We start from the raw sequence: 17,602 nt of genomic DNA, 5'->3' as shown, positions 1-17,602 counted from the left end.
CAGAGAGAGGGACAATTTAATCATTGGTTCTCATAGTATGGTATCCCAATGAATGGCCCTGGAGGGCTGACTAGTCTGTCCCAAGGTACCTCTGGCCAAAGTGTGTGGGAGCCACAGGGTACACCTCGGTGGTCAGTATGGTGATTTCTGGGAACTCTTGAATGATGGACACAACCATTAGACTTGCAGTGCTTTCAATAAGACTGAGGGCTCTATTTTAACAAACATAATGCCATGGTAAATCTTAGCGCTGGCGGAAGCGTTATAGGTTTGGGAGTGTGTCAGTAATAATTGCTATTTTCACAACTGGAATTAAGGGTGCAGTAGCTGGTGATGGCACGAAATGGCTGGGTTTTGATTAAAAAAAAGTTGTGGGTGTGTCAAGACTTGTGTCAATACTTGGACCCTCACTGGCCAATCAGAACATGCTCCATGGCTAAATACACTACTGCTCAAATGTTTTAGAACACCTACTCATTCAAGGGTTTTCTTTATTTTGACTATTTTCTACAGTGTAGAACCAAAAAAAAGTGTTAAACAAATCTAAATCTGTTTTATATTTGAGGTTCTTCAAATAGCCACCCTTTGCATTGATGACAGTTTTGCACACTCTTGGCATTATCTCAACCAGCTTCACCTGGAATGCTTTTCCAACAGTCTTGAATGAGTTCCCACATACGCTGAGCACTCATCCCAAACCATCTCAATTTGGTTGAGGTCGGGGGATTGTGGAGGCCAGGCCATCTGATGCAGCACTCCATCACTCTCCTTCTTGGTAAAATAGCCCTTACACAGCGGAGGTGTGTTGGGTCATTGTCCTGTTGAAAAACAAATGATAGTCCCACTAAGCCCAAACCAGATGGGATGGCATATCGCTGCAGAATGCTGTGGTAGCCATGCTGGTTAAGTGTGCCTTGAATTTTAAACAAATCACAGACAGTGTCACCAGTAAAGCACCCCCACACCATAACACCACCTCCTCCATGCTTTACGGTGGGAACCACACATGCGGAGACCATCCGTTCACCTACTCTGCGTCTCACAAAGACACGGCGGTTGGAACCAGCAGACCAAAGGACAGATTTCCACCGGTCTAATGTCCTTTGCTCGTGTTTCTTGGACCAAGAAAGTCTCTTCTTCTTATTGGTGTCCTTTAGTAGCAATTCGACCATGAAGGCCTGATTCACGAAGTCTCCTCTGAACAATTGATGTTGAGATGTGTCTGTTACTTGAACTCTGTGAAGCATTTATTTGCAATTTCTGAGGCTGGTAACTCTAATGAACTTATCCTCTGCAGCAGAGATTACTCGGTCTTCCTTTCTTGTGGCAGTCCTCATGAGAGCCAGTTTCATCATAGTGCTCAATAGTTTTTGCAACTGCACTTGAAGAAACTTCCAAAGTTCTTGAAATGTTCCGTATTGACTGACCTTCATGTCTTAAAGTAATGGTGGACTCTGGTTCTCTCTTTGCTTATTTGAGCTGTTCTTGCCATAATATGGACTTGGTCTTTTACCAAATTGGGCACTCTTCTGTATACCACCCCTACGTTGTCACAACATAACTGATTGTCTCAAACGCATTAAGAAGGAAAGAAATTCCACAAATGAACTTTTAACAAGGCACACCTGTTAATTTAAATGCATTCCAGGTGACTACCTCAAAAAGGTGGTTGAGAGAATGCCAAGATTGTGCAACGCTGCCATCAAGGCAAAGGGTGGCTACTTTGAAAAATCTCAAATAGAAAATACATTTAGATTTGTTTAACACTTTTTTTGGTTACTACATGATTCCATGTGTTATTTTGTAGTTTTGATGTCTTCACTATTATTCTACAATGTATAAAATAGTAAAAATAAAGAAAAACCCTTGAATAAGTAGGTGTCCAAACATTTGACTGGTACTGTACATTCAAATTAATAAAATTAAATCAATATATTTGACTGGTACTGTATGTTTTTGTGCAATATACCAAATGGCTGTATGGCAAGAATCAAGGTTTTGTTGTTTTTATGAGGGTTTGAGTTATAACGTTGGCAAATGCAACATCTTGCTCTGTCAACCCATAGTGAACCGAACCATGCCCCAACGGTGTCACAACACATGCACAAAAGTTGTCCACAAATCACAATCCTGGCCAGCCTTTCCCCAAGTTGTAACCATGCTCATGAAGTGTAGCGGCAGGCATTCTACAATGAGGAAGCCCGCTCAGCCTTTTGTGAGAATGAAATCATTCCCAAAAAGGGTAGCAATGTTTGTTCTATCATAAGGAAGTGGTTCAGGTTTGAGAAGTTACATGTTCAACAAACCAATGTCCTGTGCAAAGTGTGTCGAAAGACAATTGCTACGAAATATGGCATGCCATCGCGCGCATGTTGATTTTGTCCATCCACACCAGATGTGATCAGGACACGCAGGTTGAAATATCAGAATGAAGTCTGAACCACTATTGTTATTTTGGGATAGGTCGAAACGCATTAAACATTCATGGCCATTTAGCAAGCTTGCTTTTGCTAGCTAATTTGACCTGGGATATAAACGTTGGGTTGTTATTTTACCTGAAAAGCACACGGTCCTCTACTCCAACAATTAATCCACAGATACTTAGTTCATTTTTAGTCATCTCTCCTCCTTCAGTCTCTTTCTTCTTTTTCTGACTTTATATGGCAGTTGGCAACCAACTTTAAGGTGCATTACCACCACCAACTGGGCTGGAGTCTGGACCTCAGTTCAGATTTAAAATCCCCCATGTGGGTATAAGCTCCTAAAAACTAATGAGGATATGGGAGAGGCGGGACTTGCGGTGCATCAATCATAAAAAATAGAACCAAGTTGCATTTTAGTGCCTGTAACATGTACATTTATTTTGTGTCTTTCATAAGAACAGCCTTTAGCCTCAGGCCTTATTGCTTAAATATACCATAGCCGCATAATTTTCAAACATCACCCCATATGACAAGAACTTTGAGGTGGAAGGAGATAACAGGTGCGGTGACCTATCATATAGCAAAATATATGGTCCCCTTCTATACAGTGGAGAAGCCTGGCTTCAAAAAGCTACTAAACACAATTGACCCCAAATATCAGCTACCAAGCCGCAAGTATTTTGCAGAAGAGGCAATGCCGCGGTTAGACATTGCTACCCGCCAAAGAGTCACTGAGAAGCTGGCTAATGTGTCTTACTTTTCCACCACAACCGATCTATGCTCGAGCAGAATGTCGGAGCCATACCTAAAGCTTGACAGTCCCACTATATAGATGAAAAATAGACATTGCTTAATGTATGCCTCAAGACGTCATACTTCTCCGATGACCATACCAGTGAAACAATAGCCCAGGGTCTCAAAGACGCACGAAGACACAGACAGGTGTGCATGACAACCGACAGCGGGAGCAACATGATAAAAGCATTGCGCTTGAGCAGGTATGTCCTTAAAAACAAGCGCAAAAGTTTCAAGCAGCGTTAATGGGAAGTTTTAGAAGCACAGTGCCCATGGAAGGAGAGGTGTGCCTTTTGTGCTGGTGAATCTCGTAATTAGAAACATACAAATACTATTGGTTTCCCCCCATTTCGTTTAATTTGATTAAAAGCCAAGTATAGCCTGGCCGCCCCCTTAATCAAGGCTGGTTTAGCAGCAACGCATAGGTGTGTATTTTTGTTCCTGGTCATTAACCAAAAGTAGCCTATAGATAAAGGGGTTTTAAATGGTCTACTGTGAGTGCTTTGAAATATTTGAGGGTTTTTGCTCTAATGCTTTTTAATTATCCACAATTCACATGCCTGCATTTGGCTTGTTCAAGTAGGCTATCCATCCCTATTATCAAAGAGTTCCCCTCAACCGGTGGCCATATTTGAGGTGTGTCCTTAAAAACAAGCCTCAAATATGGCTACCCCTCCCACCTTAGCGCAAGCAAGCTGATATTAAACGCGTAAATTGCCGAACCGGGCGTTAAGGCTGGAAAATGCCACTGTGTCAGTTTTGCATGACGAAATTGCAAACTAACACACGCTTCACACTTGCGCAGTTACAAATAGAGCCCGGAATTAATGGAAAACAGGGTGTAGTATGAAACCCTAGAATGTTGAACCTTATGAAGTCTACTTCCATATTAAGGTAGGGACTATAGCTGAGGCAGTGTTATATAGGTGAGGCAGTGTTATTGTGGTGAGGCAGTGTTATATAGGTGAGGGGTGGAGTTTGGCCCGGAGACCATGTTCAGTCAGAACTCTCACAGCCTCAATCACTGTGTTATCTGTACCTGAAGGCAGAACATATGTATATTAGATTAGCATAAAAACAGGACAGACATCACAGTGACTTTACCGAGGAACAGGCAACATGAATGAAGTCTTGAAGAAAAGTCTGTCCTTAGTACTAGCCTTGAGTGATCGTTACTATGACTCATCTGCTGATACTTTCTATAAAATAATAACATGTCATTTTGATCTGTCTCAAGGCAGGTTTTCAATCCTCCCAGAGAGGGTTGCTAGTTAGTGAACAAAAAGATGACCATTACTTCACTCTCAGTGGCTCCATTTGGCCTATTCATAATTTTCATTGCCGTCCAGTGAGCTCTTTATGGTCTCCCTCAGAAATGTGTAATTATCTGCCTGGGGTAAATTATGCTGAAAAATATAAAGCACGCTACCTACCAAGGTCATTTTCAGAGCCGAATAAAAGACACCTTCCCACAATTATCTTAGCTGGAAGGTGTAATTTAACAGAAATCCTTTTGCAAAGAGCAAATCAAGTGGAAAAGTCTCACTGTCAAGTGTTCATCATAAAAACAGGGGATGCCCATGACTATTACACTATTGCCTTGCTAACGGGAGCAATTTAGTCCTAATATCTGGTTCATTCAAAAAGTGACTCCAACAGCACAGTTCCTTGGGCCCAGGGTAGAGCAACACTTCACCTGAACTCTTTGTCCCGAGGAGGAGTTAGTACTGTATTGAGTCTGTTGGTGATCCAGACTTGACATGATGATCCATACATAGTGAGAATGGGATACATTAGGAGGACTTTCCTCCTGTTGATATCAAGGGGGAACTTGGCGTTGTAAACTTTGATCTTCTGGGTGTCCTCGTCACTCTGGATGAGGATCTTACCGATATGGAAGGACCGGCAGCAGTCTCTGAGTCCCTGCTCCATGGCCTTGCCTACACACACACACAGAAATGGATAGATGTTGAATTCCACTCAGTTCATTCAAATTAAACCTCATACAAGACGTAGTAATGATGAGCAACTGATAAGTCAAACAGTGATTGGATAGTACTATGTATGTCAGATGCTTATAGGCAAATCTACCAGTCAGGGATTCTAGTCAGAGACCAATTCAGATGTATTTTTCCTTTAATCTCCTGTATAATCAGTGTCTTACCGCTTCTCATAATGCTGACACCGCAGTTGCCTTTCTCAAACTTCACGCCATCATACTTATGCCCTGAAGGAAGACTTGGGAGAGAGAGCGAGAGATTAAAATAGTCAGTTCTGGTCTTGGTGAGACATTTTACAGTAATGCATAGTATTTGCCCAATTTCTATAATTTCAAACAAATTTCACTCAATATGTCTAACCTGTGGGAGTGGTCACTGTACACTCGCTGTATGGCAGCTGATTGAGTCCCTCTTCAACCACTGCTCTGATCTGTGGAAAAACAGAGTGGGTCAAAACAATACAATGTGCATTATACAAATGAGTCATTCACAAAATCTCTAGTTTGAAAGCGACTGTTTTTCTGGAAGCTGTGCTGCACCATTTTCCCCAATGTGGGCCAGCCCCTTAGCAATTAGAGTTCTAGCCAATGAGCTTCAGCTCCTCACCATTTTGAGTGACAGCTAGAAAAATACACACAAAGCAGAGCGAGAGAGTGAGCAATGACATGGTGCAGACGCTCGCAAGCAGTGTGGGTGCAATGATTAAATAACATGTATGTATACATTTATTTAGCAATGCTTGCGCACGCGACATGAGCGGTGTGGTCAGCATGTTAGACTTACCCAGAAAGACTCAGCTGTAATCACTACCAAAGGTGCTTCTACAAAGTATTGACATTGGGGCGTGAATACTTATATAAACTAGATATTTCTGTATTTCATTTTCTATTAATTGGCAAAAACATGTTTTGGAGATCCTGGATGCCAATGCCTTCCTGATGTCTCTAAGACGCTTCATTACACTTCGAGGCAAGCCATTCAAGCTTCTTTCGGACAGTGGTACGAACTTCATTGGAGGAGACCAAGAACTGTGAGAGGCTTCAAAGCGATGGCCCCCCACCTGAAGGAACAATTGGCTGAACAGAGGATAACATTCCAGTTCAACCCACCAAGCGCTCCTCACTTTGGTGGAACGTGGGAAAGAGAGGTGAAATCATTGAAGACTGCTCCCAAGGTCATACTCAAGGAACAGATCGTCACTGAAAGCGTGCTCTGCACTGTGCTTACAGAAATAGAGGGAATCTTGAATGCAAAACCCCTCGGGAACATCTCCTCCAATGTCACGGACCCAGATCCTGTCACACTGAGCCTCCTACTCATGGGACGCTACGATGTATCTCTTCCTCAGGTTTTGTATGTCTCCAGTAACATCCTAGGGAAACACCGCTGGAGGCATAGCCAAGTCTTTGCCGATCACTTTTGGTCCCAGTTCGTTCGCTATTTCTTGCCAAGTCTACAGGAAAGACAAGTGGAGGAAGGATGGAAGGGAACTTACTGTGGATCAAGTGGTTCACATCGTGGACCGTCAGCTCCCTCAAGCTTTCTGGCCTGTTGGGAAGGCTTCCCCCGGAGCTGATGGACGTATTAGGCCTGCTTCTATCCAGGTCAAGGGTCGGACTTAGCTACGACCAGTGTCTTGGCTGGTGCAGCTCCCAGCTATCCTTGATGATGACGCAGAAAAACCTGTCACCTAGAACAGACTTTCCATCTGGTTTGAATGTCATAGCAGACATTCGGGGCGGCTGTGTAAAAAAGCCTGTCCTTTTAAGAACTCAGTGATGATGTCACAGAGTGGTTCTTCCTTTAAAAGTTGAGTCCTACTGCAGCACATCTCGTGTCAGCCATTATTGCCATTAATGCTGGTTAGTGCTAGTTTGACCACCAGAGGGCATCTTTGAGAAGCATTTGACTGTTTTTAATATTAGCTGTACTAGAGAATTTACGTTTTTTTGTAAGAACATAGTATATGGGATTGATTTAAAGAAATGTAGCTTAATTAATTGGATTAATATTATGGTGTTTCTATTCCAATAAAAACAAAAAACAAAACCCTCAGAGTTTCCGTTAGGAAAATATGGCGCTGTAAAACGTGACCGGTCGGGAGTAGGCTACTAAGTGACTGCGAGCAAAATAATCCTAACATTTCCACATCCTAATTGTAGTCTAACCAATACCCAAACGGAGATTCAGTGAAAATAAGAACAGTCCTCATGCTTGTCTCAGAGCAGCGCGAAAAGGTGCTTGAAGATTATGGTCACGCACACTGCTATTCACCTGTGGTACGCCGAACGCGAAAGCCCAGGAAAATGAACAGGTACAGTAGGCTGCAACACTGTAAAGTAGGCCGAAAAATGCTACAAATGTTGCTTAAATCGACTACTGGTCTTTACTTTATATATATTAGAATTTTGGCTGTCAGAAGTATTAAAATCAGCCAATGTCGGCCTTTAAATGCTTTATTATCCAAATGTTTAAAGTGCGTGTGGGAGACGGAGAGAATGCATTTGACTGTTTTTAATATTGGCCATCAACCAAAAACACAGCTTCTACCGGGGTAGAAATATGTTAATTGAATTCAATTTTTTTATACAGGTTGCTAGGTTCAGGCAAAACCATAAGCAAATAGGTAAACTGTGATATGACTAGAGAGTTAACCAGGGTGATTTTTCCACGAATAGCCAGGCATTTTGCTTTCCATAGCAAGATCTTAACTACTTTTGCTAACTTTCTATTAAAATTTATTGGAGTGAGATCATTTCTTTCTTTCGGGATATGTATACCGAGTATGTCCACATCCCCGTCAGTCCATCTTATTGGTTAACTACATGGTAATGTAAAAGTTATATATTTTTTTTATCCAATATGTAATATATGGTGCAGTTTGAGGCCATGAGACGGAGAGTGATGCGGGCGCTGGAGATAAAATAAATGAGTAAAAAAATAAACAAGGAACAATAAAGCTTGCAACACGCATCTGATTATTCAATATGAATAGGATTTATTTAGTTTACATTCTTCATTGTAACCACAATGTCACAAATAATTGAACACACACAACATGAGCAGATTAACTTGGTCAAAACATGTATTTCTTAAAGTCTATCAGACTGAAAACTCATTAATTAATTTACGAACATATAGTCAATTTGTGCAACAGTTTAGACTACCGATAGATCAGCGTTCTAACTCCCCCTTGTGATAGTATGGTGCAATGACAGAATGCCACCATCTACCACTAACGGTCGCAGCATAAGTTTAAAACTTTAAAGGAAGAACCACTGTACGGCTGTGAACACAAATGTCAGTTTTGGACATTATTTCCTTTCTGACCAATTTATTCATCACTGTGCATGAATACCAAAACTACCACATCTTGAATCGATAAATGGACAGTTAATTGGATAATCACAGCTGAGTGACGTGGAACAGGATTGCAAACATTGTTAATTTCCAATTAATATTAAAGAACCCTAAACTGAAGAATTGTCTCTCTCACCATCTCTCTAAAAGGTATTCAATCTCCATAACTTTACCTACTCAATCAGTACACAAATTTCAGAGGCATCACCCTCTAATTCAAAAAACAAAATGTAAAACAAAGTTACTTTTGTATATACAGTGGGGCAAAAAAGCATTTAGTCAGCCACCAATTGTGCAAGTTCTCCCACTTAAAAAGACAATAGAGGCCTGTAATTTTCATCATAGGTCCACTTCAACTATGACAGACAAAATGAGAAAAGAAATCCAGAAAATCACATTGTAGGATTTTTAATTAATTTATTTGCAAATTATGGTGGAAAATGAGTATTTGGTCAATAACAAAAGTTTATCTCAATACTTTGTTATATACCCTTTGTTGGCAATGACAGAGGTCAAACGTTTTCTGTAAGTCTTCACAAGGTTTTCACACACTGTTGCTGGTATTTTGGCTCATTCCTCCATGCAGATCTCCTCTAGAGCAGTGATGTTTTGGGGCTGTTGCTGGGCAACACGGACTTTCAACTCCCTCCAAAGATTTTCTATGGGGTTGAGATCTGGAGACTGGTTAGGCCACTCCTGGACCTTGAAATGCTTCTTACGAAGCCACTCCTTCGTTGCCCGGGCGGTGTGTTTGGGATCATTGTCATGCTGAAAGACCCAGCCACGTTTCATCTTCAATGCCCTTGCTGATGGAAGGAGGTTTTCACTCAAAATCTCATGATTCATGGCCCCATTCATTCTTTCCTTTACATGGATCAGTCGTCCTGGTCCCCTTGCAGAAAAACAGAACCAAAGCATGATGTTTCCACCCCCATGCTTCACAATAGGTATGGTGTTCTTTGGATGCAACTCAGCATTCTTTGTCCTCAAAACATGACGAGTTGAGTTTTTACCAAAAAGTTATATTTTGGTTTCATCTGACCATATGACATTCTCCCAATCTTCTTCTGGATCATCCAAATGCTCTCTAGCAAACTTCAGACGGGCCTGGACATGTACTGGCTTAAGCAGGGGGACACATCTGGCACTGCAGGATTTGAGTCCCTGGCGGCGTAGTGTGTTACTGATGGTAGGCTTTGTTACTTTGGTCCCAGCTCTCTGCAGGTCATTCACTAGGTCCCCCCGTGTGGTTCTGGGATTTTTGTTGACCGTTCTTGTGATCATTTTGACCCCACAGGGTGAGATCTTGTGTGGAGCCCCAGATCGAGGGAGATTATTAGTGGTCTTGTATGTCTTCCATTTCCTAATAATTGCTCCCACAGTTGATTTCTTCAAACCAAGCTGCTTACCTATTGCAGATTCAGTCTTCCCAGCCTGGTGCAGGTCTACAATTTTGTTTCTGGTGTCCTTTGAAAGCTCTTTGGTCTTGACCATAGTGGAGTTTGGAGTGTGACTGTTTGAGGTTGTGGACAGGTGTCTTTTATACTGATAACAAGTTCAAACAGGTGCCATTAATACAGGTAACGAGTGGAGGACAGAGGAGCCTCTTAAAGAAGAAGTTACAGGTCTGTGAGAGCCAGAAATCTTGCTTGTTTGTAGGTGACCAAATACTTATTTTCCACCATAATTTACAAATAAATTCATTTGTCTGTCATAGTTGAAAATTACAGGCCTCTCTCATATTTTTAAGTGGGAGAACTTGCACAATTGGTGGCTGACTAAATACTTTTTTTTGCTCCACTGTAAGTGGGGTTAGGGTGGTTAGTTTCCTATTAAACTGTAAAGAGTTTTGGGTGTCTAGAAAGGTGTCATGTAAGCAGCCTTTTCTAATGCTTCGAGCACATCGATGACTAGCAGCCGAAGAGAGCCCCTGAGGACAACAAGGTCTTCGTGGCTACGTTCTCCATGTAGGACATATGTGTTAGCCCTTGCAAGGCCAGACAACATCACTAGCCGCACCCTCAGAACATGCTTAACCAGTTGCCTGTTGTGTTTTTGGCAGGGGTTGGAACTGGTTCAGGGAACAGTAAAATCATTTTATCCAAGGTACAGAAACGGAACCGGGAACGAAAATTATCTATACTGTTCTGGAACAGAACCGTTATTTTAAAAGAAAGTAACCCGATTAATAACGTTATTTTACATTCCAGGCATTTTTTTTTGTCCCACAAAAAACCCACAACAAAGCAACTATGCAAAGCCCTCACTCTATCATTCAAAAAGGTATTCCAGCATCTGCCTGCAAGCTGAAAATCTTTGCCAGTGTGTGTGCGTGTTTAGGCTACGTGCCACTCCCCCCTCTGAAGCATAGGCTACTTTGCAAAACTATCGGAAAATAATTTGGTCCCAACCCCTGTTTTTGTTTTACATGTTCAATCTCTCTCTAGCACAGGCTGATATCCCCACCTGCTTCAGGATGTCCATTATCATCCCCGTGCCCAAGAAAGGGGAAAGTAACTGAACTGAATGATTACCGACCCATAGCACTCACTTCCGTAGTCATGAAGTGCTTCGAGAGGCTAGACAAAGACCACATTACCTCCTCCCTCAACGACACACTCGACCCGCTCCAATTCGCCTACCACCCTGACAGATCCACGAACGACACAATCACCAATGCACTGCACACTGCCCTCTCCCACCTGGACAAAAGGAATGCATATGTGAGGATGCTGTTCATCAACTACAGCTCGGCCTTCAATACCATAGTGCCCTCCAAGCTCACGGCCCTGGGACTGAATTCCTCCCTATGCAACTGGGTCCTGGACATCCTGACGGGCCGCCCCCCAGGTGGTGACATTACATACCGTACACAGATTCTCAACACAGGGGCCCCACAATGGTACGTCCTCAGTACCCTCCTGTACTCCCTGTATACACACGACTGTGTGGCCTCACACACTTCCAACTCCATCATAAAGTTTGCTGACGACACGACAGTAGTAGGCCTGATTACCAAAAACAACGAGACGGCCTACAGGGAGGAGGTAGGCACTCTGACGGCATGGTGCCAGGGAGGTGTGGGGCGGCAGGGTAGCCTAGTGGTTAGAGCGTTGGACTAGTAACCGGAAGGTTGCAAGTTCAAACCCGCGAGCTGACAAGGTACAAATCTGTCGTTCTGCCCCTGAACTGTTCCTAGGCCGTCATTGAAAATAAGAATTTGTTCTTAACTGACTTGCCTAGTTAAATAAAGGTAATAAAATAAAATAAACAACCTCTTCCTCAATGTCAGCAAAACAAAAGAGCTGATTGTGAACTTCAGGAGGAACCAGGCTGGGCACGCCCCCATCCTCATCAACGGGCCCATGATGGAGACGGTCGAAAACTTCAAGTTCCTCGGTGTACACATCATCGAGCAGCTGAAATGTGCAAACCACATGGACAAGAAGAAGGTGAAGAAGGCAACCTCAGGATGCTGAAGAAATCGGCATGTCTCCAAGGGCCCTCAGTGTTCCACAGGAGCACCATCGGGAGCATACTGTCAGGCTGTATCACAGCCTGGTACGGCCACTGAGTGCAAGGCGCTACAGAGAGTGGTATGCTCAGCTGAACGCACAATTGGGGGCACACTGCCTGCCCTCCAGGACACACCAGGTGTTGCAGAAAGGCCAAGAAGGGACCCCAGCCCCTCTAATCAAAAGAGAACCATCGCGCTCTCCCAAAAGCTTGGCTGGTGGGTAAAACCTGCAAATTCAGACAGAGGTGTAATGGGTTCGCACTCAACATTTTATTGCATAAAGCTTACTTCAAATCTTTTTTTTATATTACTGCATCAGGGATAGCATAGTGTGCACAGACATTTCGGCTTTACAGCCTTCACCCTAGCCATAAATATTCTCCCTGTTTCCATCACTCAGGACAGTATAAGAGCATCATGGCAAAAACTGAAAGACTGGCCAATAGCTTCTACCCCCAGACCATCAGGCTGCTGAATAGCCACCACTAGTCAGATACACCCCACCCCCTCTCCGGACTTCCTCCCCTCTTCTGCTCCTCCTATGGACATTCCCATTTATCATCTCTATATATTATTATTTGTATATTATTAGTATGATCTATTTTTATTGTATTGTTTTATTTAACTGTGTACTGCATTGTTGGAGCTCAAGAATTTCACTGTGCCCTGTAATGACATATGCAACCCTGTACATGTGACTATTCAACTATTTTTCTCTGAAACTAGTGACGACCATGATCAACTTTCAAAAACGTAACCTGTAGGCCTATTCGTGGTATCACCTTACAACAGCTTGTTATTCAAAATGGAAACTCAAATTGTGATTATTGCAATCATTTAATGTTCAGTTATCAGTATAGTGTCGATTGTTCTGTAAGGTCTAACATTATTTGTATTAGAAACCTTGTGCTATATAGTTTTTCTACATTGTAGAATAATAGTGAAGACATCAAAACTATAAATAACACATATGGAATCATGTAGTCACCAAAAAAAGTGTTAAACAAATCAACATATATTTTATATTTGAGATTCTTCAAAGTAGCCACCCTTTTCCTTGATGACAGCTGTGCACATTCTTGGAATTCTCTCAACCAGTTCATGAGGTAGTCACCTGAAATGCGTTTCAATTAACAGGTGTGCCTTGTTAAGTTAATTTGTGGAAATTCTTTCCTTACTGCATTTGAGCCAATCAGTTGTGTTGTGATAAAGTAGGGGTGGTATACAGAAGAGTGCCCAATTTGGTAAAAGACCAAGTCCATATTACGGAAAAAACTGCTCAAATAAGCAAAGAGAAATGACAGTCCATCATTAATTAACGTATTCTCTGCATCAGAGGTAAATGGGTCTTCATGAGAGCCAGTTTCATCATAGCGCTTGATGGTTTTTACGACTGCACTTGAAGAAACTTTCAAAGTTCTTGAAATGTTCCAGATTGACTGACCTTCATGTCTTAAACTCGAGTTAACTGCACCTCAGATTGCAGCCCAAATAAACGCTTCACAGAGTTCAAGTAACAGACACATCTCAACATCAACTGTTCAGAAGAGACTGTGTGAATCTGGCCTTCATGGTTGAATTGCTGCAAAGAAACCACTACTAAAGGACACCAATAAGAAGAAGAGACTTGCTTGTGACAAGAAACACGAGCAATGGACTTTAGATTGGTGGAAATCTGTCCTTTGGTCTGCTGGTTCCAACCGCCGTGTCTTTGTGAGACGCAGAGTAGGTGAACGGATGATCTCCACATGTGTCGTTCCCACCGTGAAGCATGGAGGAGGAGGTGTGATGGTGTGTGGGTGAATTGCTGGGGACACTGTCAGTGATTTATTTAGAATTCAAGGCACACTTAACCAGCTATCATTTGTTTTTCAACAGGACAATGACCCAACACACCTCCACTGTGTAAGGGCTATTTTACCAAGAAGGGGAGTGATGGAATGCTGCATCAGATGACATGGCCTCCACAATCACCCAACCTCAACCCAAATGAGATGGTTTGGGATCAGTTGGACCGCAGAGTGAAGGAAAAGCAGTCAACAAGTGTTCAGCATAAATGGGAACTCCTTCAAGACGGCTGGAAAAGCATTCCTCATGAAGGTGGTTGAGAGAATGCCAAGAGTGTGCAAAGCTGTCATTAAGGCAAAGTGTGGCTACTTTGAAGAATCTCAAATCTCAAATATATTTTAATTTGTTTAAAACTTTTTTGGTGACTACATGATTCCATATGTGTTATTTCATAGTTTTGATGTCTTCACTATTATTCTACAATGTAGAAAATAGTAAAAATAAAGAAAAACCCTTGAATGAGTAGGTGTGTCCAAACTTTTGACTGGTACTATAAGTCCAGTGTAATATGACAGTTATAAATAGTAACATGGTGTCGATTGGCCATTCACTTGGTATACAATGTGTAATTTCCACATTATTAAACAGTCATCGTCTGGTGCATGATAATACAGATCAATACCCAGTGCCAGACACGCACTCTGTGGTATTATTATGTACTGACAAAAGATTACTCACTTGTCTCTAATGATGGTCTGTAATTCTCAAATTTGGTCATTCAAAGGAAGCAGTTTTAATTACAGTCCAATCTTCCTCGGTAGTTCATTGTTGAACACATGATCACAAGTTTCAGAGACCTCTGCATTTCTATGCGATACTGGCAGGAGGCTGTTGCCGCAGCTATTAAACCGAACATGCTTGGTGCTGCTCATTGCCACGTGCTCTTGACTGTCATCGTTGTTCAGCTGCTGATTTTGCAAGGCATGTTGATTTCCGTACCAGTACCGTTGTCAAAATACGTTCTCATTGAATAAAGAACACGTTAAATAGTTAAATAAGCAGTATCCTTTTGCTATTCATATGAATGTCTTGGTAGACATTTTTTGTCTTCCCCGTTTCTGGGTGGAGGTAGCAAAAAAAGATCCTTATTAGCATGAAGCTACAGGCACATAAACAGGAAATTAGGTAATTCTCACCTCTGAATGGCCAGAATTTCTGTCGGTCTGGACCGCTTGAGGGCGCATTGTGTCAATGAGTGCATGAGACTATTTTTAATGCCTACGATACAATGGGCGAGATGATGATGATGATGATGATGATGATAGTCAAGTGGCCTACATCGATTTTGTCCCGCCCTGACCTTAGAGAGCTTTTTATGTCTCTATTTTGGTTTGGTCAGGGTGTGATTTAGGTGGGCATTCTATGTTCCTTTTTCTATGTTTTGTATTTCTTTGTTTTGGCAGGGTATGGTTCTCAATCAGGCACAGCTGACTATCGTTGTCTCTGATTGGGAACCATACTTAGGCAGCTTTTCTCCACCTATGCTTGGTGGGTAGTTATTTTCGGTTTAGTTTTGTCATGCACCTTACAGGACTGTTTGGGTTTCGTTCATTATCTTTGTTATTTTGTTATTAGTGTTCAGTTTAAATAAAAAGCATGAACACTTACCACGCTGCGCTTTGGTCCGATTCCTCCTCTTCAGATGACAACACCTGTTACAGATTTGCCAATGGTCCACAAGCTTCGATCCAAAATAAGCCCATAGAAACGCATTGGGCTTATTTAGTACAGATTTAGGCTAAAGTGAAACCTCTCGCTTCACCTCTTCTCTGTCTTAGAACAACAACAATCAGCAAACAGTCAGTGGTTGGATTTGAATAATGTTTATTGAAAAAGTATGGTTTGAGGCGATCAACCAGTTGCAGCATAAATCATGGACAAAAATGTACTCTTGAAATAACGATGAGTATTTTTTGTAACATGGTTCCAATAATGAAAATGAAAGATCTTTCAAATTGATCACCTGACAATAGTTCAACAAAAAAATAGACTCATCATCACTTATTTTAGTAGTGATGTTTGGCCTTTGGAGGTTTAGTTTAGAAGGTTTCGTTTTCTTTCAGGAGTGCTTTCGTAAATGAGTTTATTTTTAGATTAGATATATTAACACCATGTTACAGTTGTAGGGTGCCATATTGCCTGGATTCGAGGATTTTGCACTTGCATCTGCGACCGCAGTCGTCCCAGTGGCAGCTGCGTTAGACAATAGGCGTCAGAGTATATAGTCATGTTGGTATCACTCTGCCTGCCTGCTTGCTTGCGTCTCTATTAAGTCTCTATTAACAGGCAAGATCATCTGGAACCTGAGTTGCTGTTCTGTCGTGTAGCACTACTGATTCAACTTTCAGAAAGGACATTAGTACGGGTGATATTCTCGCAACAAGTTTTCGGTTGAAGCTCACTAAACACGTTTCCATCCAACCGTTTTATCCAGATGAATTATCTGACGCATGAAAAAAGTCACGACCGGGCTGATGGAAGCATGAAATACCGGTACAATTTATAAATGCCGATGGATAATTTGGTCGTTCGACATGGTAGGATCTTTATGTGTCGGTAAAATTAATTATGCGAGTAATGGCTGTGGAAACGCCTCTATGCGCAAATATTGATATACATATTTATAACCATCATATCCAAGCAAACTTGGAGTCACGTGATGATATGTTGTGTGGTCCTACCACTACGACTTGGGAAAACATTCCGTTTATTAGGCTACAGATGAAATGAATGATGATGAACTTCACAGGGTGGTGAATGTGCAAGGTAATGAGCTTGGAATAAATATCAGTGGTCTTATTCTGGTGACATGATCGATGCTTGGCTGCCATTTGACAAATACAAATAATATTGCTCATATCCATAATAATCTTTAATAATGTAGGTAGCCGACCCGCACTGTATCTATGATCTGTTGGCTAGAATGCATGTGCCAAGACCAGAGTGTGAGGACATTTACAATATAACGCAACAGTTTTTGTGACAAAACCATCAGGAAAGTTGAAAATGTGATGGAAACCCATTTAATTTATATTTTCATTCGATATATGGGAATTTAATTGTCATAGTTATTTTTATGTGCACTACGTCATCACGCACATGCTTTTATCCGCAAACAGTAATTTGGTGGAAACATGCTCATATTGTTTTAGGTAGATGAGAATATTCGCATGAAAATCTGTCGCAATTTAGATGGAAACCTAGCTATAATTTAGATGGAAACCTATCCATATTTTCACCTGTTGCTAACTGTGTGTGTGTGTATGGTTTTACTATCCTTGTGGGGACCAGAAGTCCTCACAAGTATAGTAAAACAAACAACATTTCGCTGGTCTCCACAAGGAAAAAGGCTATTTGGTATAGAGTTACAGTTAGGTTTTTAATTTACATGTTTTTATTTAACCAAGCAAGTCAGTTAAAAACAAATTCGTATTTACAATAAGAATTTGTTATTTACAATAAGATTGAGACTCCCGGTCACGGCTGGATGTGATACAGCCTGGATTCAAATCAGGGACTGTAATGACACCTCTTGCACTTAGATGCATTGCCTTAGACTGCTGCACCACTTGGGGTTAGAGGTTATGGAACATAGGATTTTGAATGGGAGTCAATTCTTTGGTCCCCACAAGAATAGTAAATCAAACATGTGTGTGTGT

The 17,602-nt window shown here is 41.7% G+C and overlaps 1 pseudogene across 1 annotated transcript; it reads right to left on the bottom strand.

Annotated features, from left to right (window-relative positions):
* On the bottom strand, window positions 1-14,677 carry LOC149979133 (uracil phosphoribosyltransferase homolog; annotated as a pseudogene). Its single transcript, XR_016484774.1, has 6 exons — window positions 14,622-14,677; window positions 6,328-6,340; window positions 5,579-5,648; window positions 5,383-5,445; window positions 4,915-5,158; window positions 1-212 (listed from the first exon to the last, which is right to left on the bottom strand). The product of XR_016484774.1 is annotated as a uracil phosphoribosyltransferase homolog (transcript).
* Window positions 14,678-17,602: the final 2,925 nt, after the last annotated feature.

Source organism: Oncorhynchus mykiss, chromosome 12 (assembly GCF_057628025.1).
Source record: "Oncorhynchus mykiss isolate SJ-2025 chromosome 12, ASM5762802v1, whole genome shotgun sequence".
Classification (NCBI taxonomy): Eukaryota; Metazoa; Chordata; class Actinopteri; order Salmoniformes; family Salmonidae; genus Oncorhynchus; species Oncorhynchus mykiss.
The sequence above is the reverse complement of the archived record's forward strand: the minus strand, read 5'-3'. Positions and strand labels throughout refer to the sequence as shown.